At 36.8% G+C, this 26,248-nt stretch overlaps 1 long non-coding RNA gene across 2 annotated transcripts in view; it reads right to left on the reverse strand.

The window, feature by feature from the left end:
- The window catches only part of LOC115943232 (uncharacterized), an 85,952-nt gene extending 68,234 nt beyond the window's left edge, over nucleotides 1-17,718 (reverse strand). For both annotated transcript variants that reach the window (XR_004077837.2, XR_004077836.2), the window contains exon 1: nucleotides 17,369-17,718. This is a non-coding gene — a long non-coding RNA (uncharacterized LOC115943232). The remainder of the gene's footprint in view (nucleotides 1-17,368) is intronic.
- Between the last annotated feature and the right edge of the window lie 8,530 nt (nucleotides 17,719-26,248).

Consider the following 26,248-nt stretch of genomic DNA (forward strand, 5'->3'; position numbering starts at 1 on the left):
TAACATGGAGGACATTAGGAGAAGGAAGGGAAAAATGGGTGGGGGGAATTGGAGGGAGAGATGAACCATGAGAGACTATGGACCTGAGAAACAAACAGGGTTTTAGAGGGGAGGGGGGAGGGGGGATTGGTTAGCCCGGTGATGGGTATTAAGGAGGGCACGTACTGCATGGAGCACTGGGTGTTATATGAAAACAATGGATCGTGGATCACTACATCAAAAACTAATGATGTATTGTATGGTGACTAACATAACATAATAAAATTAAAAACTACAAAAAAAAAAAAGAAAAGAAAAGAAAAAAAAAAAGATAGACCATATCATGAGTCATAAAACAAAGCTCAACAAATTTAAAAGTATTGAAATAATAGATTGTGTTCACTAACTAAAATGCAAAAAAAAAAACCCAAAAAACAAAAACCAAAAAAATAAAGACAAAAAGAAAATCTCTAAACATGTGTGAATTAAACAACACATTTCTAAATGATCCATAAGTCAAAAAGGAAATTTTAATAAAATTTTAAAAATAGAACTTAATAAAAATGAAAGCACAACATATCAAAATATATGAAATGTAGCTAAAGCAGTGATGAGAGGGAAATTTATAGCACTAATGTTTACATTAGAAATAAGGAGGGGTGCCTGGCTGGCTCAGTCGGTAGAGATCCAACTCTTGATTTTGTGGTTGTGAGTTCAAGCCATGTATTGGGTGTAGAGATTAGTTAAAAATAAAAATAAAAAATCTTTAAAAAAAGGAAAAAGAAGGAAATATCTGCCTTAAACTAGGAAAAGAAGAGTAAAGTAAATCTAACACACAAGCAAAAGGAAGGAAATAATAAAAATAACAGTAGAAAGCATTGAAATCAAAAACAGTAAAACAATAGGATAAAAAATCAATGAAACAAAAAGGTGGTTCCTTGAAAAAAAAATCAATAAAATAGATAAATTTCTAGCAAGATTGAAAAAAAAGGTCACAAATCACCAATATTGGAACAAAACAGAAGAGATATCACTACAGATCCTACAGTTACTTATAAAAGAGAATACTACAAATAATTTTATAATCATGGAGTTGACAACACAGAAGAAATGATCAGTTTCTTAAAACTCACAAATTACCACAACTCAACCAAGAATTAGATCATCTGAATAGTCATATAATGTTTAATGATACTGAAATTGTTATATAAAAGCCCCTGAGAAAGAAATCTTCAGTTCAGATGGGGTTTTTTAAAAGATTTTATTCATTTATTTGTCAGAGAGAGAGTGAGAACAAACACAAGCAGGGGGGAGCAGCAGGCAGAGGGGGAAGCAGCCCCCTTCTGAGCAAGGAGCCAGATGTGGGACTCTATCCTAGGACCCTGGGGATCATGACCTGAGCTGATGGCAGATGCTTAACTCATTGAGCCACCCAGGCATCCCAGCTCAGATGGTTTTAAAGGAACAAACAAAGAAGATCAATTTTATACCACCTCTTTAAGAAAATAGAAAAGAAAAAATCTTCCCAAATAATTGCCCTATACCAAAAACAAAGACAGTACAAAAGAAACAAACAAACAAAAGGAAACAGGAGCGCCTGGGTGGCTCAGTTGGTTAAGCATCTGTCTTTGGCTCAGGTCATGATCCTGCGAGGGATCCTACTTCTCCCTCTCCTTGTCCCCTCCTCCCCACTCATGCTCTCTCTCACTATCTCTGTCTCAAATAAATAAACAAATAAGTAAAAGGAAACAACAGATCACTATCATTCATAAATTTAGATTTAAAATTCCTCACTCTCACACACATAAATCAGCAAAATGGACCTAACAATGTATAAAAACAGATCTTGAACTATTTCTGGTCCCCTCAGAGGTCTGGTTGCATGCAGTCCCTATCTCTTGAAAGAGTGTGCATAAGTCAGTGATACAGTCAGTTTGGGTCCTAGTAAGATTATCACTACAGCAGTATGGTGACAAATATCCAAGTCTGTGTCAAATCATAAATTGGCTTTTCCATTAAAGTTAATCTTGCCATAGTCATTCTAAATGTCTATTAAAAATACATACAACTACTTATTATAGGATGAAGACAATATTTCTACAGCATCAAATAATGAATGTACTTGATAATCTCTCTTTGCCTCTCCAGACCACACTTGATTCTTTTCTATCATGTTATGAATCTTTGGAGACCGACCTGGCCAGACTGCATTTCTCTGGCTCCCTTGGCTTCTGTCTGCTCTTGAGTTGGCCAATGATAGACACTAGCAAGATGTCAGTCAGTGGAGAAAGAGAGAAGTATCTCTTTCAGTGAAGAAAAAGATTTCTTCACTGAAGCACAGAGCTGTAGTCAAAGGCTACCTGGAAACTCTACAGATTCCAAAGTCCACTCTCTCCCTTTGTTCCTGTAGCCCTAAAAGTGTCAATGTTTCCTTGTTTCTGCCTGTCCTAAAGACTTTTGTCATTGCTTTCAGGTGAACCTCAACTCTGACTGCAACTTCCAACTAGCTCCTTAAACTCTAACCAGCTCATTAAGTTCCCCTTACTGTCCGCATTTGAACGCACCCATCTTATTTCCTGAAAATGATACCGATGCCTACAGAGCTGCTAGATTAAGACAGTCCTTCAGTGATCTATCACTAAAGTGCCTAAGGTAGGAGGGTGACATGTTTTCTTTCCTGACTCTAAGATCATAAATACAGAAACATCCACAGGTGCCACAAGATCAGGTAAAAATAATTGTAAAAAAAAAAAAAACTATTTAATACAGAAATCTTTTGCACTGCTATACACTAATAATGAAGTATTAGAAAGAGAAATTTAAAAATCTCCCATTTACAATTACACCAAAAAGAATAAAATACCTAGGAAGAAACTTAACCAAGGAGGTAAAAGACCTGTACTCTGAAAACTATAAAACACTGATGAAAGAAATTGAAAATGACACAAACAAATGGGGAGATAATGCATGCTCATAGATTGGAAGAATTAATATTGTTAAAATGTCCATACTACCCGAAGGAATCTACAGATTTAATGCAATCCCTATCAAAATACCAACACCATTTTTCACAGAACTAGAACAAATAATCCTAAAATTTGTATGGAACCACAAAAGATTCCAAGTAATCAAAACAATCTTGAGAAAGAACAAAGCTGGAGGCATCACAATCACAGATTTCAAGCCATACTCCAAAGCTGCAGTAATCAAAACAGTATGGTATTGGCACAAAAACAGACACATAGATCAATAGAACAGAGTAGAGAGCCGAGAAATGAACCCACACTTATATGGTCAATTAATCTATGACAAAGTAGGCAAGAATATACAATGGGGAAGAATCAGTCTCTTCAACAAATGATTCTGGGAAAACTGGACAGCTACATGCTAAACTGGACTGTTTTCTTATACCAAACACAAAATAAACTCAAAATGGATTAAAAATGTAAATGTGAGAACTGAAACCATAAAAATCCTAAAAAAAACATAGGCAGTAATTTGTTTGACATTGGCTGCAGAAACATTTTTCTAGATATTTTTCCTAAGGCAAGGGAAACAAAAGCAAAATTAAACCAGTGGGACCACACCAAAATAAAAAGCTTTTGCACAGTGAAGGAAACCAACAACAAAACAAAAAGGCAACCTACTGAATGGGATAAGATATTTGCAAAGGATGTATCCAATAAGTGGTTAATATCCAAAATATATAAAGAACTTACACATCTCAAAAACAACAATAACAAAAAAACCCAAACAATCCAATTAAAAAATGGGCAGAGGACCCTAAAAGACATTTTTCCAAAGAAGACATACAGACGGCCAACAGACACATGAACACATGCTCAAAATCAACTAATGAGCAGGGAAATGCAAATCAAAACCACAATGCCATCACCTTACACCTGTCAGAATGGCTAGAATCAAAATGACAAGAATTTTGTCATTGACAAAAATGTTGTCAAGGATGTGGAGAAAAAACAACCTTGTGTACGGTTGGTGGGAATGCAAATTGGTGCAGCCACTGTGGAAAACAGTGTGGAAATTCTTCAAAAATTTAAAAATAGAATTACCATATGATCTACTAATTCTACTATTGGATATTTATCCAAAGGAAATGAAAACACTAATTAGAAAAGATATATACACCCCTTTGTTTATTGCAACATTCTCTACAACAGCCAAGATAGGGCAGCAACCCACGTGTCCATCAATAGATGAAAGGATTAAGGTATGTGTGTGTGCGCGTGTGTGTGTGTGTGTGTGTAATAGAATATTACTTAGCCATATAAATTAATGAGATCTTGCCATTTGCAATAACATGGATGGATACAGTGGGTACAATGCTAAGTGAAGTAAGTCAGAGAAAGATAAAAACCATATGACTTCACTCATATGTAGAATTTAAGAAACAGAGAAAAAGAAAGATACAAACAAAACACCACAGACTCTTAAATATAGAGAACTGGTGGTTACCAGAAGGGAGGTGGCTGGGGGGGGATGGGTGAAATAGATAAAGGGGATTAAGAGTACACTTATCATGATGGGCACTGAGCAATGTACAGGATTGTTGAATCATTATATTGTATACCTGAGACTAATATAACACTGTATGTTAATTATACTTCAATTAAATATATATATAATTTTAAATAAAAGACATAAAGAGGTCCTTCCTAAATGATTGTATATAGCATTGTGTATGGATGGGGTGATTAAATACTGAAAATGTGTCAGATCCCCAAAAGTAAATTCAATTCACTTCCAATAAAAAAAATACCAGAACTTGAGGGGTGAGCAAGTGGCTAAGTCAAATCTTTAAATAAAAACCAAAAAAAAAAAAACTATTCAGATACTTTTTCTTTACTTTTTATATAATTTTATAGGTATTTCAACCAATAGTCTTGACATAAAAAAGGGGTTTCATATCCCAATAATTACCCAGTGGGATTCAACACATATCTAGAAAATGAAGGAATCTTGAAAATCAACAACTTCCCATTTTAGAGTTGTATAAATAAATCCAAGAATGATTATGTCATTTATCTAGACTCATAAAATTAGATGACAAAAGTAGAAATAGAAACTAAATTTTCTAATTTCAATCCAATCGAATTTCTCATAAACCATGCTATCTCTTGAAAACTCTACTTTTCAAGGAAGCACAGTTTTGAGCACATACTGCTGCAAATCTAGCTTTTTCTCCTAAATCTATGTGTCCTTCTATCTTTATACATACTATAAGTGTATATGGGATATGCTTCAGAGGTAACATTTTGATGAACAAATGTCATACCCTAAGCAGCCTGGAAACAAGAATTCACCTGTAGATATTGACAAAGGTCATGGCTACAAGGGGCCCAGCAAATAGCATTTTTTGGAAATTACCAAAATAAAAACTGAGTAATTCAGTTATTTCTAATAAATCTCATTAACATGTTGGTTACATTCCTTTGCATTAATTATCAAATAAATTCTTCTACACAACCATTAAGTTTCCATAGATACCTAAATGTCCGTGTTTCTGACGACCAGACTCTTCGTGGCTTATACAATTATCAGAACTCCTCCAGACAGGCTCATATGTCATCCACAAACTCAGCCAAATATCACATACCATATGTCAATATTTCTGCTTATATGTCCTAAATGTATTTTTAAACAATTTTTGTTTGGAAGCTAACATGACTATCAGACAACATTTAGGAAATCTCTCCTTTCCTTTGGGCTTTATGCCTGTGTTTATAGATGTCCTTCCATAATTGAACATAGAGGGGGAAAATGTACTTTTTATGGTAGTCCTTTTTTTCTCTTTTCCCCCCATTTATTCATCTGAGAACAGGAAATGAAAAAATGTGAGCAATGGAGTTGAACAAACTATAAACTACATCTATTTCTGGCAGGCAGCAACCTATCTATGGTCTTCACAGTGGTGGGGGACATACTCACTGTTTCTGTTTGCCTTTTGCTTAGGCCAGGATTTCATGTACTATATTTCTCTAACGTGACAGCAAAGTGCACAAAGACAATAGAGAGAATAAAGCAGATGCCAACAGCAGGGTGAAACCAAACTAATCGGATAATATTGCTATAATTTTTCAGCCTTTATTTTTTTCTTACAGGACTAAGCTTGCTCTGAGTGAAATCTATAGATTTTCAAATCCTATTGACCATCCCCAAGTGAGAAGCCACAATATTCCATGAACACGCGGGGACCCATCAGCTTCAGCTCTGACTGAACAGAGGGTGTTGTTAGGGAGCAAAAGGAGGCAACTCTGAGGAAATACGTGATGGGCCCCTAGATACAGGTATTTGAATGAAAGTTAGAAGAAATCTTTCTGACAGTGTGGAATACTGTTGGGCATCCTGAAAACTCAAACATCCATACTCTGTACTCAATTATCAACTTTGGTATTATTCCAAAAAGATAGAAAAACAGGAAATAAGGGATACAACTTTTACTGGAGGGAAATAACTATGAAGGCCTAAAAAGAAGAGTGTCTTGAGGGGGTAAGGGTACAGAAAGGAAAACAACAGGGTGCAAAAAGGCTATTTCACCAGTTTCCCAAGATGGACTGGATCTGGTTGAGCCCAGAGAAAAAGAAAAATGCACCTGCTCTGTTTACTCCTTCTAAACCAAACTGGCCAAAATTCAGGGGAACACCATTAAGTGCAACCTTTCAGCTTTGAGAACAAAGAAACTTCTTTGAACCAGCATTTGAACTTAACTACCGTGTTAAACACTGCTTTTATGGCAAAGGAGTTCAAAATGGCTTACAAATGAACTTTTGGAACAAAACTTTCCCAGGTAAGAGATTAAGAGATTTCCTATAAAGAGGCAAAGGAAAAAAAACCAAAAAGATTATCCCAGGAACCAATTTTGATAGGTCTAGGAAAACCTATGAAGTCTGTAGAAAGAGACAAGTTAAAATTTAAAATTTCTCCAAGCCACCAAATCATACATCTTGGGTAAAATAATCTTAGTCCTAGATAGTGATGCATTAGCAAAGTCTTTATGCCATCTATTAACTTAAACCCTATCATTCAATGAATACCATCCATGTGTGTGACTGCATTTGAATTTATGAAACCTGATCCTTTGTTTATCAGTAGGTAGTGAGGCCAGAGAACTGAGGTTTGAAAAATAAATTGTTTAAGTGAGTAAATCATTTAAAGTGTGATTAGCTCTTCCAATTTTAGCAATAACCTCCTTATCCATCATGATGACAATCAAATCACTGACCACCTGAGTTCCCTATTTTAAAGTATCTTTGGGATTGCCCTAAAATTACCTTCTTTTACTTAGTTGTCAATTTATTCAAGGGTTTATTATCTGCTTCCCCTGACAAGAGTGTAAATTCCATGAGGGGCAGGGCCTTCAAATGATTTACCACTATATCTCCAGTACTTAGAATAGTACAAGACATGGAGGAGTTGTTGAGGGAATGAATGAATCATACAATAAAATGATTTTCCTATATCCATCTTATTAAAAAAGTATAAATGCTAAAGCTACTAAGGGGATATTTGAACCTGTGGTTAATCTGTTAGGATAATCTCAATTCTAATTACTTTCAACTATCAACTTAATTATTAGCCAGTAAATTTACTACCAATATGGTAACCATCTCCATCTTTACAAAAGCATTAAGGTTCAATAATGCTATTCTAAATATAATCTTAGAAGGTAAATATTAAGGAAAGTAATTCCAAGCCATTAGGTTAACTACAGGCCAACACCATCCAACAGTAGAAAGCTCTTGGCTTGAGACTCAAGAAACTAAAATTCTAGTCTAAACATTTACTTACTACTTTTGGGAACTTGTGTAGGCCATTTGACCTCTCTGAGCTAAAGCCTCGTCTGTAATACGTCAAGATTGGATGTGATTGCCAAGACCTTTGCTAGCTCTGAAAGCCTATAAGGGCAATAAATTGAAATGATTTGCTAGAGGAAAACTGTACTGTGCATATATACATACTAATAACAGAGAATACATATAGTTTTTACTGAGGGCCAGACATTCTTCCAAGCACTTAACAGCAACTGACACACAAAATACTCATAAACAAGCCTATAAGCTAGCTTCTGTCCTCTTCATTTGAGAGAAAGAGAAACTGAGGCCAAGACATGTTAGATCACTTTCTCAAGGTTCAAACAGATACATATGCACAGCTAAAGACATCAAGCGATCTGCCCTCTGCCTGCTATCATCCTCCAATCTACCTCTTCTGACATCTTTGCACTCAAGCCCCTGGACTTCTCTCCGGACTCCAAGGACACAAACTTGTTGCTGTCTCAGATCCTTGGCACGAGTTGCTCTCTTTGCTTGGAGGGTTCTTTCCATGGCTGGTTCCTTTTCCTATTTGGGTCTTATAGCAAAGCTCATTGGCCTGCCCTGATCCCTCTAACCAAAGTCATCATGACACATAACCATTTCTTTTCTTCCCCGTATCTACAACCATCTAAAATTATCTCATTGCTTATTAATTCATTCATTGAGTATCTCCTCCTGAAAGTAGAATATAAGTTCCACAAGCACAGGGATTTTGATTTGTCATCACTGTATCTCCAGTACCTAGAATAATAGTGAGAACAAAGTAGTTATACTAATTAACTACAGGAAAAAATGGATGAGGGAATGAATGATAAGCTAATAAAAATGACTCTCCTATATTCATCCTAGTTACTCAAAACTATGAATGCTAAAGCTACTCCCAGGATACAATGAATCTCTGCTATGCCATTTAAGTAAGATTTTCAGACAAAGGAGAATTGAGTTTACTGACGATATTTAGTACCCGCATTTCTCAGAATTTCTGCTTTACTGTCAACTCCTATCAAAATAATTATGTAAACATCTCATTTTTTTATTAAGTGAGTGTGTTCATTTCAGAGAGGAGTTCAGATTTTTTTCTAAATCGCCCAAGAAACTGAGTGACAATATGAGTCATCAAAAACATTAAGCCCACAGAATCTAACACTTCCAAGAAACCTTAAATTTTATATTAAAATTTCTATGCATAAAGAGCACAGCACAAGTGATGTGCAGAGACAGAAGCAACAGCAACCAGGTTTCGTGTCCTCTCTGGGGAAGGTGGTAAAATATCATTTTCTCAGTATAGAAAAAGGGGAAGGTGAGCAAGTCTTGAGCATGGTCTGCTTTTGGGGGTGGCTTAAAGAACACAGTAAGAGTGCACCTGGGTGGCTCAGTCGGTTAAGCGTCTGCCTTGGGCTCAGGTCATGGTCCCAGGGTCCTGGGATTGAGTCCTGCATCAGGCTCCCTGCTCAGTGGGGAGCCTGCTTCTCCCTCTGCCCCTCCCCCTGCTCATGTTTTCTCTCTCTTTCTCTATCAAATAAATAAATAACATCTTTAAAAAAAAGAACATGGGGAGCCCTAGACTGGAAGGGCATGCAATAGGGAAAGGTCAAAGCTTTCACTGTCCTCAAATTCTCATGCTCACTTCCATCAATTTTTTAAGGTAGCTTTAACAATCCATATGAAATACTAAGAAAAGATAAAAACAAAGAGGATAAAAAAAATGGCACCAAGGGAAAATGACAACAGAAGAAATTCCCTGAGGCCAGGACTGAAGTGACTACACAAGCTGCCTGCAGAGCAGGACCCCCTGGACCCTTGCTAGATCACATATTGACCCTACCTTTTCCAGCATCCAGTGCTAGGAGGGCCTTGGGGGACAGAGCCAGGAAGTCTGGGATTCACATGTAGCTATATCAGGTGCATTCTTCATAGCACGGATGGGCAGTGTGGCCCAGGGCAGGCACTACTTTCAAATCTAAGAGAATGTCCTCCCGTGGGTCCTCATAAAGAGGACACTGAGCAATGAAAGAAATCCAACAGCATCCTTAGACTGTTTCATATAAAATTACTCACTGTAGGCTGGGGCATTGTACTAAAGAGGCAATTCAATCAAAACAATGATTTGAGGGGCCAACAGCAGTAAGCGATCAATTAACGCACTTCTGGCTGGACCACATATGCTTCCAGTGGGGTATGTCTACATGTGAGTGTATGTGTGCAGGTACTCACATGTTTATAAATATCCTTTGTTAATGAGAATGCAAGCTGATGCAGTCACTCTGGAAAACAGTACGGAGGTTCTTCAAAAAGTTGAAATAGAGCTACACTATGACCCAGCAATTGCACTACTGGGTATTTATCCAAAGATACAAATGTAGGGATCCGAAGGGGCACATGCACCCCAATGTTTATAGCAGCAATGTCCACAATAGCCAAACTGTGGAAAAAACCTAGATGTCCATCAACAGATAAATGGATAAAGAAGATTGGTATATATATACAATGGAATATTATGCAGCCAACAAAAAATGGAAATCTTGCCATTTGTAACGACGTGGATGGAACTAGAGGGTATTACGCTAAGCGAAATAAGTCAATCAGAGAAAGACAAGTATCATATGATCTCACTGATATGAGGAATTTGAGAAACAAGGCAGAGGATTATAGGGGAAGGGAGGGAAAAATGAAACAAGATGAAACCAGAGAGGGAGACAAACCATAAGAGACTCTTAATCTCAGGAAACAAACTGAGGGTTGCTGGAGCAGAGAGGGGTGGGAGAGATGGGGTGGCTGGGTGATGAAATTGGGGAGGGTATGTGCTCTGGTGAGCGCTGTGAATTGTGTAAGACTGATGAATCAAAGACTTGTACCCCTGAAACAAACAATACATTATATGTTAATTAAAAAATAATAATAAAATAAAATAAATAAATATTTTTTGTTCAAGTGAGCTTTCCACAGAACTGGAGCAGCAGGGACCTTAAGGTAGCATTCCCTTAGAGTTACCTGGAATGCTGGTATCCTGCGTTGTGCCTCAGCTTGGAACAATAGGTCTAAATTGGGATGGACTATCATTCTTGTAGGAAAGTTGAGGTGTCAGCCCAACAGCACATACAGTGAATAGAGATCCTCTCAGTCCCTAAGGGAAAAGTCAAGAAGCTGCTCAGGATACAATTTTGAAAATACAGACGAAGGGACCAACAGCTCCCCAAAGTTCACCAGCAGGAGGTACATGGTTGAAACAAATGAACCTGAAAATTATACACACAGGCAAATCAATTATGCATGTCTTTTGGCATTTTTTTCTTTTAAGTCTCAGGAAAGCACCTCCAAAATGGTTCATCTTGAATAGCAGGTCATTCTCTGTACAGTAGAGGAGAATTGATTGCAAAATATATACCTAGAGAACTAAATAAGTTCATGTACTGCATATGATCAAAAATTATAAGGGGTGCCTGGCTGGCTCACTCAGTAGAGCATGCAACTCTTGATCTCGGGGTTTTGAATTTGAGCCCCATGTTGGGTGTAGAGATTACTTAAAAATAAACTATTTTTAAAATTATAAGCCAGTTGTATGACATGGATAGTTTTCAAAAAATGATGACTTTTGTTTTAGAGTGGGTACACCTGAGCCCCTCTGCTTGGCAAGAAATGATGTGGCCAGGGGCACCCAGGTGGCTCAGTCAGTTAAGCATCTGCCTTCAGCTCAGGTCATGAGCCCTGCCATCGGGCTCCCCATTCAGCGGGGAGTCTGCTTCTCCCTCTGTCTCTCCCCTGCTCATGCTTGTGCATTCTCTCTCTCAAATAAGTAAATAAAATCTTTAAAAAAAAAAAAATGATGTGGCCAGATGTGTATTCAAGGCATTGTCGGCTCACGGTACTTATACTGTGAACTTCCGAAGAAAATAAGGTACCTCTCTATTCTCTGCTTTGTTGTAATACTCTATGAAAACATAATATGCAGTTTAATATTTAATATTAATGTTCAATTTCTGTACTCATATATAAATCCACATACAATATATTAATGTAAATATATTATATTAATTCTTAAATATTTAATATATAATTTTTCAAAACAGACCCCCTAAACTCTTCTGTAGGAATCTCACAGAGGACACAGTTCTTTATATTATTCTCTTAATGAGGAACCTGGCAAAAAAATTCCTTTCTGGGATTAGTACACAAAACAATTGTACCTCTTGAACAACTGGTCTATTTTTAAACATAAACTTGGTGAACTATGGAATTGTCCAGGTTACAATTTTTCAGTTAATTGTTAAAAAGTTTACTGCCGACTTTTTGGTCTATTTATAGCAAGTGTGTAGGTTTTTATAATATGCATATAATATTTTTGTCATTGTTTATCATTTAAAGTTTAAATTGTTTTTAATTTAATTTACTTTGAGTGATGTTTTGCTATATTTTCTTGGTGTGTTTTAAGTCTGCTTTAAATCTACAATAGTGGAATAGACTTCGCTTGCCTGTTTTCTCTATATACAATATGGGATTAAGTAGTCTGCTTTATTTAAGAAAAAACAACAACAACAAGGGGCGCCTGGCTGGCTCAGCTGGAGAAGCATGCCACTCTTGATCTCGGGGTCAAGAGTTCAAGCCCCATATTGGGTATAGAGATTACTTAATAAAACTTAAAAAAAACTCCACAAAATCTGGTGTACTTTTTTAATCAGATAACTAATAATCTAATCAGTGGAAGATCTGGAGGGCAAGAAAATAAATATATTGTGGATTTACATTTATATTACTTTGAAATAGAACTGAAGACAGCATAACTCCCAAATACCCATAAATTTTAAAAATAAAATTAAATTGATTTCCCTTAATGTGTTGGCTTTTTTGGTATGTGTATGGATTGTTTATTGTTGTTTTACCTAAAACTCTATCAGAGAAAGTCTAAATTTTCGTACACATAGAACATAACTAAGCATTCTAATCATTTTATTTACTCTTAATTTCTTAATTTTTTTGTCTGTCATACAGAAATCATTTTCTCCAACTACTATATCCCAAAATTACCCTCAATAGATTTATCATAATATTACTGTATGTTTTGGCAGCCATTAGAACATAGAATGAATTTAACAGGGATATGAATATGGTGATATTTTTTAAGTCTTCCAATATTTGGTAACTCAGTTCTCTAATTTATTCACACTTGGACTATAAGTATTTAATAGGAACAGGTCAAATAAAAATATTCAAATAACTTCCTTAAACTTCCATCTCAAAATTTCTAGTATAGCAATTTTTCCAAAGTGTTTACTATAACATCAATTTTGTATTTTTAATGCTTTTATAGCAAATAGTTGATAACATTAATGATTTTGTCTAGTTAGATAGTACCTTCAATATCACTTTAAGATATTTTTAACTTCCATCCAAAGTTTTTCTTCACTATCAAATACAGTTTCCATACATGTTGAAGGCCATATGTAGATATTTCCACTTCAGAAAATGACTTAAGAAAATCGGGGCACCTGGGTGGCTCAGTCATTAAGCGTCTGCCTTCAGCTCGGGTCATGATCCCAGAGTCCTGGAATCAAGCCCCGCATCGGGCTCCCTGCTCGGCGGGAAGCCTGCTTCTCCCTCTCCCACTCCCCCTGCTTGTGTCCCCTCTCTCGCTGTGTCTCTCTCTGTCAAATAAATAAATAAAATCTTCTTAAAAAAAGAAAGAAGAAAATCTTTTTTGTGGAACTCTTCTCCAAATTCAAAAAGCAAAATAGGGGTGCCCAGGAGGCTCAGTCAGTTAAGCATCCAACTCTTGATTTCAGTTCAGGTCATGATCTCAGGGTCGTGAGATTGAGCCTCACATGGGGCTCCACACTCAGTGTGGAGTCTGCTTAAGATTCTCTCTGTCCCTCTCCCTCAGCCCCTCCCCCATTCACTCACTCTCTCTCTTTCTCTCAAATAAACAAAGTCTTTAAAAAAAATAAAAGGGCAAAATAAACAACCAAAGGCCCACAAACCTAAGAGACAGAGTGGCAGGCACATGTGGATTCAACAGTTTTCTTTAATGAATGCTATGTTAGGGGCACCTGGGTGGCTCAGTCGTTGAGCATCTGCTTTCGGCTCAGGTCATGATCCCAGGGTCCTGGGATCGAGCCCCGCATCGGGCTCCCTGCTCGCCGGGAAGCCCGCTTCTCCCTCTCCCACTCCCCCTGCTTGTGTTCCCTCTCTCGCTGTGTCTCTCTCTGTCAAATAAATAAATAAAATCTTAAAAAAAAAAAAAAATCAACGCCATGTTGTTTGAACCTATTGAATTATCCAGAGTCCGGACATATTGCTGGACAATCATTACCCAAACAACATGGAAAAGGTGGAAATAGGGGAGCAAAAGGAAGCAAATGTGAACAAAATGAAATTGAGGGAGAAGATTAACCTGTTAAAACAAATATGCTGTAACTTCTAAGAAGCAACTGCAGAGCTTTTGTACATGATGCCTTCCAATGGTGAAGAGGTGGCACAGAAATATTTTCTTCATTAGTAAAACCAAGCTTTAAGCAGCCAAGAGTATTCTTTTGCATTTTTTATGGTGACAAGAATAGTCAGGGTGGGAGTTTAAGATTATGAGACTAATTCCGCAATCACATGTAAAGAACAATTTCATTGTCTTACAGTCACATTTCACTCAGGACATGAAAATCCAAACTGGGGCCTAGTTTCCAATGCTCACACTAAAGTTTTGTTTTTCCTGTTGTTTGTTTCTTTGTTCTAAATCCTTGGGGCACCTGCTGGCTCAGTCAGTAGAGTGTGTGAGTCTTGGTCTCAGGGTTATGAGTTCAAGCCCCACCTTGGGTGTAGAGACTACTTAAAAATAAAAATCTTTAAAAATAATTAAATAAATAAATCCTACCCTGGTACAAGAACAATATGGCAAAAAAAAAAAAAAAAAAACAAGACTTTATTGGGCAACCCTATATAATTGGAACATATAGACTGTATTTGGTCTTTGTGGTTCCAATAATCAGGAAAATGAACCTATACAAATACATTCGTCAGGCCTCAGAAAGCGAACTTAGCAACTGACATATAAAGATACACCTTGAGCGTGACCTGAGATCCAGGCACTCTCAGTATACAGCTTAAAAGCACTTTATAAATGAAAAGTATTATTATATTTTACTGTAATCAATATGAGCAAAATCAGTAAGGTGAGGAAATAAAGGATTTGTTCCAGTGCCACTAATATAAATTTCAGTATAAATAGTAAATGAATTTTTCTGTCACCTGAAAAACTATGTACCTCTGCCTAGTACCTGAACTAGTTACTTCAAAATAGTTGGATATAGTACATGTTTTATTGACCTTTAGTGAAAAGCTATGCAGCAATCTCAGAACCAACTCCAAAATTAAGAATGAAAGATAAAAATGTATATTGAAAAGAATCTTCTTTCAAATGAGAGAAAAAATGAAAAACTCCAGCTTTGGTTTGGTTTCTACCAACTGAATCTCCATTGTTCCAATTATTTCTGTAGTTCCAAATCTACAACTAGATAGTCTTCCAAACTCACAAAAACATCCTTAATCTTTTTAGTTCTCTCTCATTTCCCTGGACTCCAGGAGATTCAAGAAAACAACTACAGAGATGGAAAAGATGTTCGTTGTCTTAGCTTTGTCCACAGAGAAAGGATAGTTGAGGCCTAGAAGATAGATACTCCCCAAGGAAGGAGGAAAAGAGCAGATGTTCTGGAAATAGGAGTAACAGAACATGCACATTTAGAAAAGTGGGAAAAAGAATAGCGAGACAAGGAGCAGTCCAGGGGAGAGAAGACAACCCAGAATCAATGTCACAAGAGCCGACTGTTTTGAGAAGCAGGGAATGGTCAAAAATGTTGAAATCTACAGAGATGCTATGGAGAATGGACACTGAGCAAAGGCCACTGTATACGGTTAAAACAATATATTAATAATATTCCAGAACAGTCTCAGTGAAAATATACAGAATGAATTTAGATCATAAGGATATGAAGGAGACACGTAGATGTAAGTTGTTGACTATTCATCCTAGAACTGTGGTAGTAAAGCAAGTACGGTAGTCCCCATTCTCCCATATGTTCCAAGACCCCCAGTGGATGCCTGAAACTGCAGAGAGTACCCAACCCTACAGACACTCTTTCTCCTCTACATACATACCTATGATCAAGTTTCATTTATAAATTAGGGCAAGTAACAGTGGTAACTAATAAAATAGAACAGTGATAACATTATGCTGTAATAAAAGTTAAGTGAATGTGATATCTCTCTCTCTAAGTATCATATTGTACTGCACTCTTTCCTTAGGATGATGTGAGATGATAAAATGCCTACATGAGGAGATGAAGTTAGGTGAATGGCGTAGGCACCATGACCTAGAATATGGTGCTATTGACCTTCTGACGGTAAGTCAGGGGGAGGCTCATCTGCTTCCAGATCATGGTTGACCACCAGATACTGAAATTGCAGAAAGCAAATCTGCAGGTAATGGGGGACTAGTGCAAAATGCTGGGGCAGAAGCTACACTCAGATGAAAACAGACCATCGTAAGACATGATTCACATCCCTCCTCAGTTTGGGGCGCCTTTATCTTTGCCCTAGATTTATCAGCTATTTATTTATTCCCTGACTTTTCATTTCATGACTATTCGAAATATAACAATCTGTGTTATTTAAAAATATGCACTGGGACTTATTCACCTAGATATAGTATGAAGTACCGATAGTGACAACATTTTGAAAGAGCCCTTGAGCTACTTTTATTTAAAGGCAATTCAATGACTATGACTCTCAGATAGTAAATACATAGCACAGGTACATGCTAGTTCAATTTTCTTCACAATTATATGATACTTTTTAAACTATTATGCTTTGCACTCTGTTTTTAAAATTTCGCTCAAGAGTTACATACTATTCTACTGGATTACCATAATAAATTCAAAATGAAATTGAAAAAAATACACTACAAATAAAATCCAAAGGATATTAAAATTCTATTTAAAAGGCACTGTGCAACACCATAAATTACATCCCTTTCTCCTGCACTCAGAAATAAAATTAATGAGGGGCGCCTTGGTGGTTCAGTCAGTTGAGCATCTGCCTTCAGCTTAGGTCATGATCCCAGTGTCCTGGGATCGAGGTCGCAGAGGGCTTCCTGCTCAGCAGGGAGTCTGCTTCTCCCTCTGCCTCTGCCTCCCCCTATCCCCTTCACTGTCTCTCTCTCTCAGATAAATAAATAATTCCTTGTAGGAATTTTAACTATACAAGAGCCTAAAATTTGGGTGAGTGGCCACTCAGTGACTTCTAAAAAATTCAGTCACATTATTGCTATAATAAGTGTACATCGATATATAATGCCATAAGACAAATATATTTTATTCTATATTTTATTGTTATAGGGGGTGGGGAAAGGAGAGTGACATGGTGGCTAGGTAGAAGGAGGCACTGAGAAAGGTAAACTATCAGTTGTTACAGAGAAAGGTAAATTATAGTTGCCCATGACATTTGTCGCTAATTATAACAATCATCTTCCTAGACAACAGGAGGATAATGATACTCAATCAAGAGCAAGTACTCACAATTTCCTCTCCAAGCTCCACAGCCCCATCGGTTTCAGCTCCTCTGTCCTCCTCCAAGTGGGAACAGGATCATTCTTTCTTGAATTGGTTCTAAACCATCCTTTAACCCTTTTTTCTAGCCCATGATCAAAGAGCTCTTTGTCTTGGCATTGAGCAATCTGATTGAAAAAACTGACAAAGGAGAGAAAAGAAGGAATCTATTCAAACTAGGAAGATACACGGGAAGAATAAAAGCAAATTATAGACATCTAAAAACAATACATTGCCATAAATAAAATATGATGAAAGCACAGTTAGGAATTGACTTAGCTGTGCTGAATAATTCTCAAGGCATAATATACAAGAGAATTTCTAATCTTTGTCTTGAGCCTAAAATATGTCTGAAGCTATGTACTTCAATGCTAACCCTTAAATGAAAAAACACACCTGAAAACATAATTACTGAAGACTAGACAAATACTACTCTAAATAACATTGTCCCCAATTTTCCACTACAATTTTCATGTACTTTTATATGTGTGTGAAGTATGTACTCAAAATATATACTCAATTCTCACACACTTTCTATAATAAGGGCAATTTTTGAAGCATATAAGCAAATATAAGTTAACCAGACACTTTCATAAAGCTTGAAATACCACATGGTATAATGCCCTAAATGTATAAACCAGGGAAAAGCTCCGTGCTCTGATTTTGGGTTGATAAAATATAGTTATCATAGACCTCAACCACATCAAGAAATATACAGTAAATGCTGACCAGAGGTTCTCATTGTGCAATGAAGATAGATCAAAGTGAAGTAAGTTTAAATTGCAGTAGGTGCAATTTTGAGCAAACAAGAAGCAATCTTTGATATGTCAGAAAAATCTACAAAGGGTGGTAATGGATTTAGCTTGATCTGTGAATGAAAGAAACAGCCACTCATTACTGTCACCGCTATCATATTCACCATGGCCAACCCTGGGACCATCATCATCGTCAGTATTTATATTCAAAATCCCTACGTAGTCCCTAATATCATAAACAATTATCATACACTGGGTAATTCACTTGCTAGGACATGTTCAAGTAAAACAATGTTCGAGGCAGGGACAGATCCAGTTCATGTGGGACTCGAAGCTTATACATTCTAGGGGGTCCCACTTTAAGAGAAAAATACAAGATTGTGGATACAAAATTAGGCATAAACATAAATATTTGGAATGAAAAAAATCAACTGCCACAGATTTCAGAATGTAAAAGCTGACAAATACCACAAACATTACAAACTCTAGGAAAACACATTTTTACAAATAACCTGTCAGACCAACACTGCGATAAGATTTGCCTACATTTTCTGGCCTCAACTTCTTTGATTCTCTCTTTTGTAAAGATGCTAGAGAGCTAATTTAGTCTCTACTTGAACATGGTTTATAACATTTTTTTTTTAATTTTTATTTATTTGACAGAGAGAGAGAGACAGCGAGGGAGGGAACACAGGCAGGGGGTAGTGGGAGAGGGAGAAGCAGGCTTCCCGTGGAGCAGGGAGCCCGATGTGGGGCTTGATCCCAGGACCTTGGGATCATGACCTGAGCTGAAGGTAGATGCTTTACGACTGAGCCACCCAGGCGCCCCCATTTTATTTTCTTCTTATTAATATTTTAGAAATGACTCTTTTTGCTTTTTGATGCATTATCGGTAATTTACTTTTTTTATTTTTGCATTATCAGTAACTTAAAGTTTTGTTGATAACTTGGGAAAACTTCTGTCAGGTCTTTGTACACATGAGCATAGAATTTAGAACAATTTTGTACAGACAACATCCTGGGTCTATAGATTTATATATTGTAAACCGTATTTTTCCTCCAATGGCCACACAGGTCCATGCTCAATGCCATAGCATATGTTCCCATGGCTTTGATATTTCCCATGGAGAAGCAAGTGACAACAGTAGGCAGCAGAAGTAATCCCAGAAGTCATTCCTAAAGCAAGATGATCAGCACTGATTTGATGATACTTGAAAGCAACTATGAATCACATAAACAAATACCAATGAATCCAAACTAAACATATCCCTGGCTCAGCTTCTCTTTCTGTGATCCCTAAAAATATCATTTGACATTAAGAAATGTTTGGGGCTAATATTTATTATGTTGATTGTATATTAGGAGCATATATATGCATATGTCAAAATGTATTAAATTATATACTTGAAATATACTCACTTTATTGTATGTCAGTTACAAATTTGGTTTTTTTTAAAGATTTTATTTATTTATTTCAGAGAGAGAGAGAGCATGCAAGCATGAGTGAGGGGAGGAGCAGAGGGAGAAGCAGACTCCCCGCTGAGCAGGGAGCCCAATGAGGGGCTGGATCCCATATCTCTGGGATCATGATCTGAGCCAAAGGCAGATGCTTAACCAACTGAGTCACCCAGGTACCCACAAATTTGTTTTTATAAGCAATGTATCAGTCCACATCTAATCAGGGTACAGAAAACACACAGTCGCTTGAACAGAGAAGTTTTGATAGAAAGAAAAATTGATGATTGAGTGTTGTGAGCTCTTTTCCTGGTAGCCCTGCAGGGTCCCTGTATTCTATATGAATGCATAGCATGGTATGACTAATCTAAGAGTCTTTCATAAATAAAGTTGGCATAACTCTGAAAAAAGAATAATTAACTAATGAGGACAATGATAAAGTTGTAAGGAAAATTTTTTAAAAATGTAAGTTTGAGGGAGAATATTTAAGAAGGAACAAACTTGGAAGTGGTGCCCTCCTCAAGGCTGAATGAAGACCATATTGGAAAAGTTGGTCTTACCACACACAGCATGGCAGAGATGTTAGCTGGATTGCCTAAACCAGAGATGGTCCATGGGTGTTAAGCAGTAGGAATGAATGAGTGAATGAATGAATGAATGAATGACCAACCTCCCCCAGTTGCAGGTGAAACAATGCTGGTGAATGAGAGGACAAAAGGAGTCAACAATGAAAAGGGGAATGCTATTACACTGTTGGTGGGAATGCAAGCTGGTACAGCCACTCTGGAAAATGGTATGGAAGTTTCTCAAGACGTTAAAAATGCAGCTACCCTACAACCCAGCAATTGCACTACTAGGTATTTACCTCAAAGATACAGATGTAGTGAAAAGAAGGGCCACATACACCCCAATGTTCATAGCAGCAATGTCCACAACAGCCAACCTGTGGAAGGAGCCAAGATGCCCTTCAACAGATGAATGGATAAAGAAGATGTGGTTCATATATACAACAGGATATTACTCAGCCATCAGAAGGGATGAATACCCACCATTTGCCTCGACGTGGATGGAGCTGGAGGGGATTATGCTAAGCGAAATAAGTCAAGCAGAGAAAGACAATTATCATATGGTTTCACTCATATGTGGAACATAAGGAATAGCATGGAGGACCACAGGGGAAGGGAGGAAAAACTGAATGGGAAGAAATCAGAGATGGAGACAAACCATGAGAGACTCTGGACTCCGGGAAACAAACTGAGGGTTGAAGAAGGGAGGGGGATGGGGGGATGGGATGATGGGTATTAAGGAGGGCACGTGTGGTGATGAACACTGGGTGTTATATGCAACTAATGAATCGTTGAACACTACATCAGAAATTCAGGATGTATTACATGTTGGCTAATTTAACATAATAAAAAAATATTAAATAAATAAAGGAGTCAAGAATGGAGCTCCAGTGGCGCAATCGGTTGGCGTGCAGCACTTATACAAAAGGAGTCAAAATGTTGGGGGTCACACTCACTGAGGGGGTGCTGTGCAGCAAGAGATATGCAGTGTCTTGTCAGGAGGACTGTGGAGAATGACCCTATGGGATACAAATGGGAAGAGGTTGGTGGGATGTTGTGTAGAGGAGGTTGGAGTGTTGGAACCCAGTTGACCAAAAGGCCTGAGTGACACCTGGAGAACATGGCATCCACGTCAGCAGGACCACAGTGAGGGCAGTGGCCAGGGCAGTGAGCTTTCTGAGGAACTGAGTCCTCCATGTGTGTTACTGGGGCCGTGAGATGCTGACAACCGTGTAGCAGGGGAAAGGGACAACAGCACAGACTGGAACTGTAGAGTCTGCAATTGTGAAAGAGTTGAAATGTTACCAGCCTGCCACAGAGGTCTGTGTGTGTGTGTAGGTGTATGTATACAGAAATATGTAGGGGTGTGCATGTGAGCGTGTGAGATCTCTTGTTCGGGGAATAGACATTTTATATCCGAAGCAGTGGGTGTCCCTTCCTCATGATTCAATTCTTCCATACGGCGACTTGGTGGAGCATCACATGCTCTATTTCCACATGTGGAAATTGTTCCAAATGAAAATTCAGGATGATGTAGTACAACACATGTACCCTGTGTGTAAAAATGAGCCTTGCACCACAGGAGAGGAACTCTAAAATTATGAAACTCAAAGCATATACAGAGCTGCTGGCACACCAGCCATCCTCCCCTTTAGAGAGACCTTTGCTCCAGAATATAAACAAATCCTCTCTGGAGATCCCCAACTCTCCCCTCTATATAGCCACCTGGAATATAAACAAATGTAAACAAAATGGCTCTGGGGAGATAAATCACTATCTCTCCCTGGATATCTCTATCTTTATAGTTCTATTCAATCATCCTTTAACTCGGGTGCCAGAGTTCTTTGCTCAAAAGCCCTCACTGCAAAAATGTGAAAATATACACAGAGCATTGACTCCCAAGAGGAACCAGGAAGAAAATTCACTCCTGTATAGTGTCCCCCAGTGACTTCTTTTGACAAAGCTTATTATCACGCTTGCTGCAAAGGAGAAAAGTTTAAAGCTCCATTCTCACAGAGCAGGTAAAGAAGAGTTGATTTTGAGCTGAGAGGTAATAAATTGATCACTGGAACACCTAATAAAAATATTATAAACTTTATGCCTGTAAGTTTGAGAACTAGATGAAATGAACAAATTCCTTAAAAGACACAAACTACTAAAGGTCACACAAGAGGACACAGTCTGTAGAGCACTGTATCAGTTAAGAAATTTAATTTGTAATTTAAAATCTTCCCACAAAGAAAATTCCATATCTAATGGCTTTATAGGCCAGTTCTTTCAAAACTGAAGGGAGAAATAAATACTTTCCAACTCATTCTGTGATAATAGCATTATACTGAATCCAAAATCAAATGCATTACAGGAAAAGATAACTATAGACCAGTATCCCCCATGAACACAGATGCAACAAGTTTTTAACATTTTAGTAAATCAAATCCAACCATGTGTGTGTATAGATAGATAGATAGATAGAGATATATAAGTATATTTTAAAGATAATGCATCATAACTAAGTGGAGTTTATCCCAGAATACCAGTCTGGTTTAACATGAAAAATCAATGTCATTCACCGTATTAACTGATAAAGACATATACATACAATTTCAATAGATGCAGAAAAAATAATTTGGCAAAACCCAAATCCATTCCTGGTTTAAAACAAACAAACAAACAAACAAACAAAAAACACAACTTTCAGGAAAGTAGCACCAGAAGGAAACTTCTTCAACATGATAATAGACAGCTACAAAAAATGTACAGCTCACATATTTAATGTTAAGTATTGAGTGCTTTTCCCCTAAAATCTGAACAAAGAAATGGCATCTGCTTTCACTATAACTCATCATTTTACTGGAGTTTAAGCCAGTGTAATAAGATAAGAAAAAAGAAATAAAAATCATCCAGATTGAAAAGGAAGAAGTTAAACTACCATTAATCCCAAATGACAAGATCATCTATGTAGAAAATCCTGTGAAATCTACCCCCAAAAATCTAGAACTAAAAATTGGGTTTAACAAGGTCATGAGATCCAAGATCAATACAAAAAAAAAAAAAAAACAAAAAAACAACTACTATAATTTTATAGACTGTTAATAAATATTCAAAAGTTGGAATTGAAAGAAGTAATACCATTTAGACAAGTGTCAAAAAACAGGAAATATTTAAATATAAATATGACAAAGATATGCAAGACCTGTACACTGAGAAATACAGAACTTTGCAGAGAGAAAGTAAAGAACACCTAAATAAATGAAGAGATGCAATGAGTTCACAGATCAGAAAACTCAATATAATCAGATTACCAAATCTCCTCAAATTGATGTAGAGAGTCAGTGTACACCCAATAAAAATCTCAGCAGGCTTTCTTGTAGGAATTGACAAAGGGACTCTAAGATTTCTGTGAAAATTCAGAAGATCTAACATATCCAAAACTACTTTGAAAAAAAAAAAAAAGAACAAATTCAGAGGATTTATACTGTCTAACTTCAAGACTTATTATAAAACTATAGGAATCAAGACAATGTGGAATTAGCATACAGAGAGATAACCATATCAATGAAACAGAGTAGTTTATTTCAGAGAGAAACCCACACACATGTGGTCAAATGCTTTTTAACAAAGTTTTAAGGGAGAGAAAGAACAATATTTTAACAAATCGTGCTGGAATAATCAGATATTTACATTGCAAAGAATAAAAAATAACTTTGAGCCATTCGTAATACCACATTCAAGTTTGCAGAGGAATTACAATGGGAAACAACACATTTTGCGGTGGTGTTATGGTTAATAATTTGGTTTTGGTGAGGATTATGTGTATATCCATATATCAAAACATAGCAAATCGTATACTTAAAATATGTGCAGTTTGTTGAATATCAATTATACCTCAATAAAGCTGCTTTAAAAGCTCATACATTTATCTATGCTTAACAATTAAATGTCTTTTTAACACATGGTTCACATACACGAGTGCGTATCAGATATATTTAACAGAGACCTGTATTCATAAAACAGAATTGCTATTGTCATCATTGTTGCTTCTGATCGCAAGTTTATACTAACACTTTAAAAAAGATGAAATACTTCCACATGTGCAAATAGTGTTCCAAGTGAAAAAGCGCTGTTTGGTGGAAATCAAGAAGAGATTTTGTGTGCTTGGGCCTACTATCCATATCGCTGGGCTTCATTTAGTTGGAGAGAATAACAGAGCTGACTGGCCACCAAGAAATACTATCATCACCACAGAGACCCCCCCAGTTGTTCTCACTGAGGATCAGCTAGGACCTTGACCCCAGTTTCAGAAATGTGAACTCCCATAATTTGATCTATGAAACAGTAGAATAAATCAGACTCCCAACAGTAAGGGATTTTATTTACTTCTTTTAAAAGATTTTATTTATTTATGTGAGAGAGAGAGAGAGAGAGAACGAGCAGGGGGAGGGAGAGGGAGAAGCAGACTCCCAACTGAGTAGGGAGCCTGATGCAGGGCTCCATCCCAGGACCCGGAAATCATGACCTGAGCCGAAGGCAGACACTTAACCGACTCAGCTACCCAGGTGCCCCAACTGTAAGGGATTTTAGATGCATCTAATCAAACCCTTTATACTCTAAGTGAAGAAACTGAGGTCAAGAGAGATAAAATGACCCGTCCAAGTCTTGGTAATGGCAGAGTCAAGGATCCCAGGATTCTTATGACCAAATCCTGTGCCTTTTTCTTACCACCCCAGCATCATCCTTTGAGAACTTTCCCCCCAAAATACCCATTAATCATATCCATATAGAAAAGCACCTTTTTACATTTTGCTTTATTTAAGTACACTTTTGTTTAATCATAATGAAAAATATCCCTGCAATCTTTTCTATTGTCAAACCCATCTACAGACTCCAGATTTGACCTTTTGGAAAATTAGCTATTTAATTTATACACACTCGGGACAATGTCCCCTAATTTGGTTCCTATCTCCTTCTAACTCATTTTTCATTATCCATGGCAAAGACAATAGTCTCTGTCCTTCATCTAGAATAACTGTTTTGAAACCCTCTTTTAAAATAAAAGCACCAGGTTAAGAGTAGTTTCTATAACAACAGACTCTTTAAGTATAAGAAAAATATGCAAAATCCCAGGGACCTCTTAATCATATTAGTACAATCCAGGTAGAATTAAATTAATTTTATATTTAAATACTCTTTTTTCTTTCTGATTTCAAAAGCATTTTATGTTCACTAAAGAAACTGTAGAAAACAGAGAAAAGCTTTAGAAGATAAAAATTACCCATAAACTGATTAACTAGCTATAGCCACTTTTAATATTTGGCATTTACTCAATTGTTTAAGTAGATAGATACACATATAACCAAAGGTATTTAACTAAAAAGCTACAGATATAAGTCCTATCACATATAAATTTTGTATCTTTTTTTCAATTTACATAATAATCCTTTTCCCACCACTAAAATTATTTGTAATACTGTTAAGAAATGCACATTGTTCAACCACGTTGCTATATTTATTATTTAATCTTTCTCTCACTGCTGTACCTATATGTACTTTTCAAGCTTAAGTGAGGCCAATTATGCGCATGTCAATCTTTATTAGCATTTCTGATTTTTTTTCATAGGATGTATTTCTGGACAACATTTTTTAAAGGTTCAAAATTTACCAATAATACATGATCATATAAGCTAATTCAAGCCTACATAAAGTTCTTCTTTATTTTTAATTTTTTTTATAAAGTTCTTCTTTGAAAGGAATGTGTGCCAAGTGCACTTGGAAAGTAAGAATGGAATGCATATAAAATGTCTTTTCCATGCATAAGTAGCTAGCAGGAAGAGCAGCTAATTTTAAACATTTTGCCTTATTTCCCTTTATAGTAATAGTGGAATAATATTTGCACACAGATTCCCAGTATCTGGACATTATGGTGGATTTGAAAGTGAAAAACTGTCATTGCCTAAAAGACTAGTTCCTAGAAGATCTATTTAAGATAAATTTTTAATAAAGGCATCAGCACATGGTGTCACCATGGTGATAAAAGGAAGCTGGGAATACCATCTGATGGAATATAGGTTGAATAA

The sequence above is a fragment of the Leptonychotes weddellii genome, chromosome 8 (assembly GCF_054177405.1).
Source record: "Leptonychotes weddellii isolate Sample4059 chromosome 8, ASM5417740v2, whole genome shotgun sequence".
Taxonomy (NCBI): domain Eukaryota; kingdom Metazoa; phylum Chordata; class Mammalia; order Carnivora; family Phocidae; genus Leptonychotes; species Leptonychotes weddellii.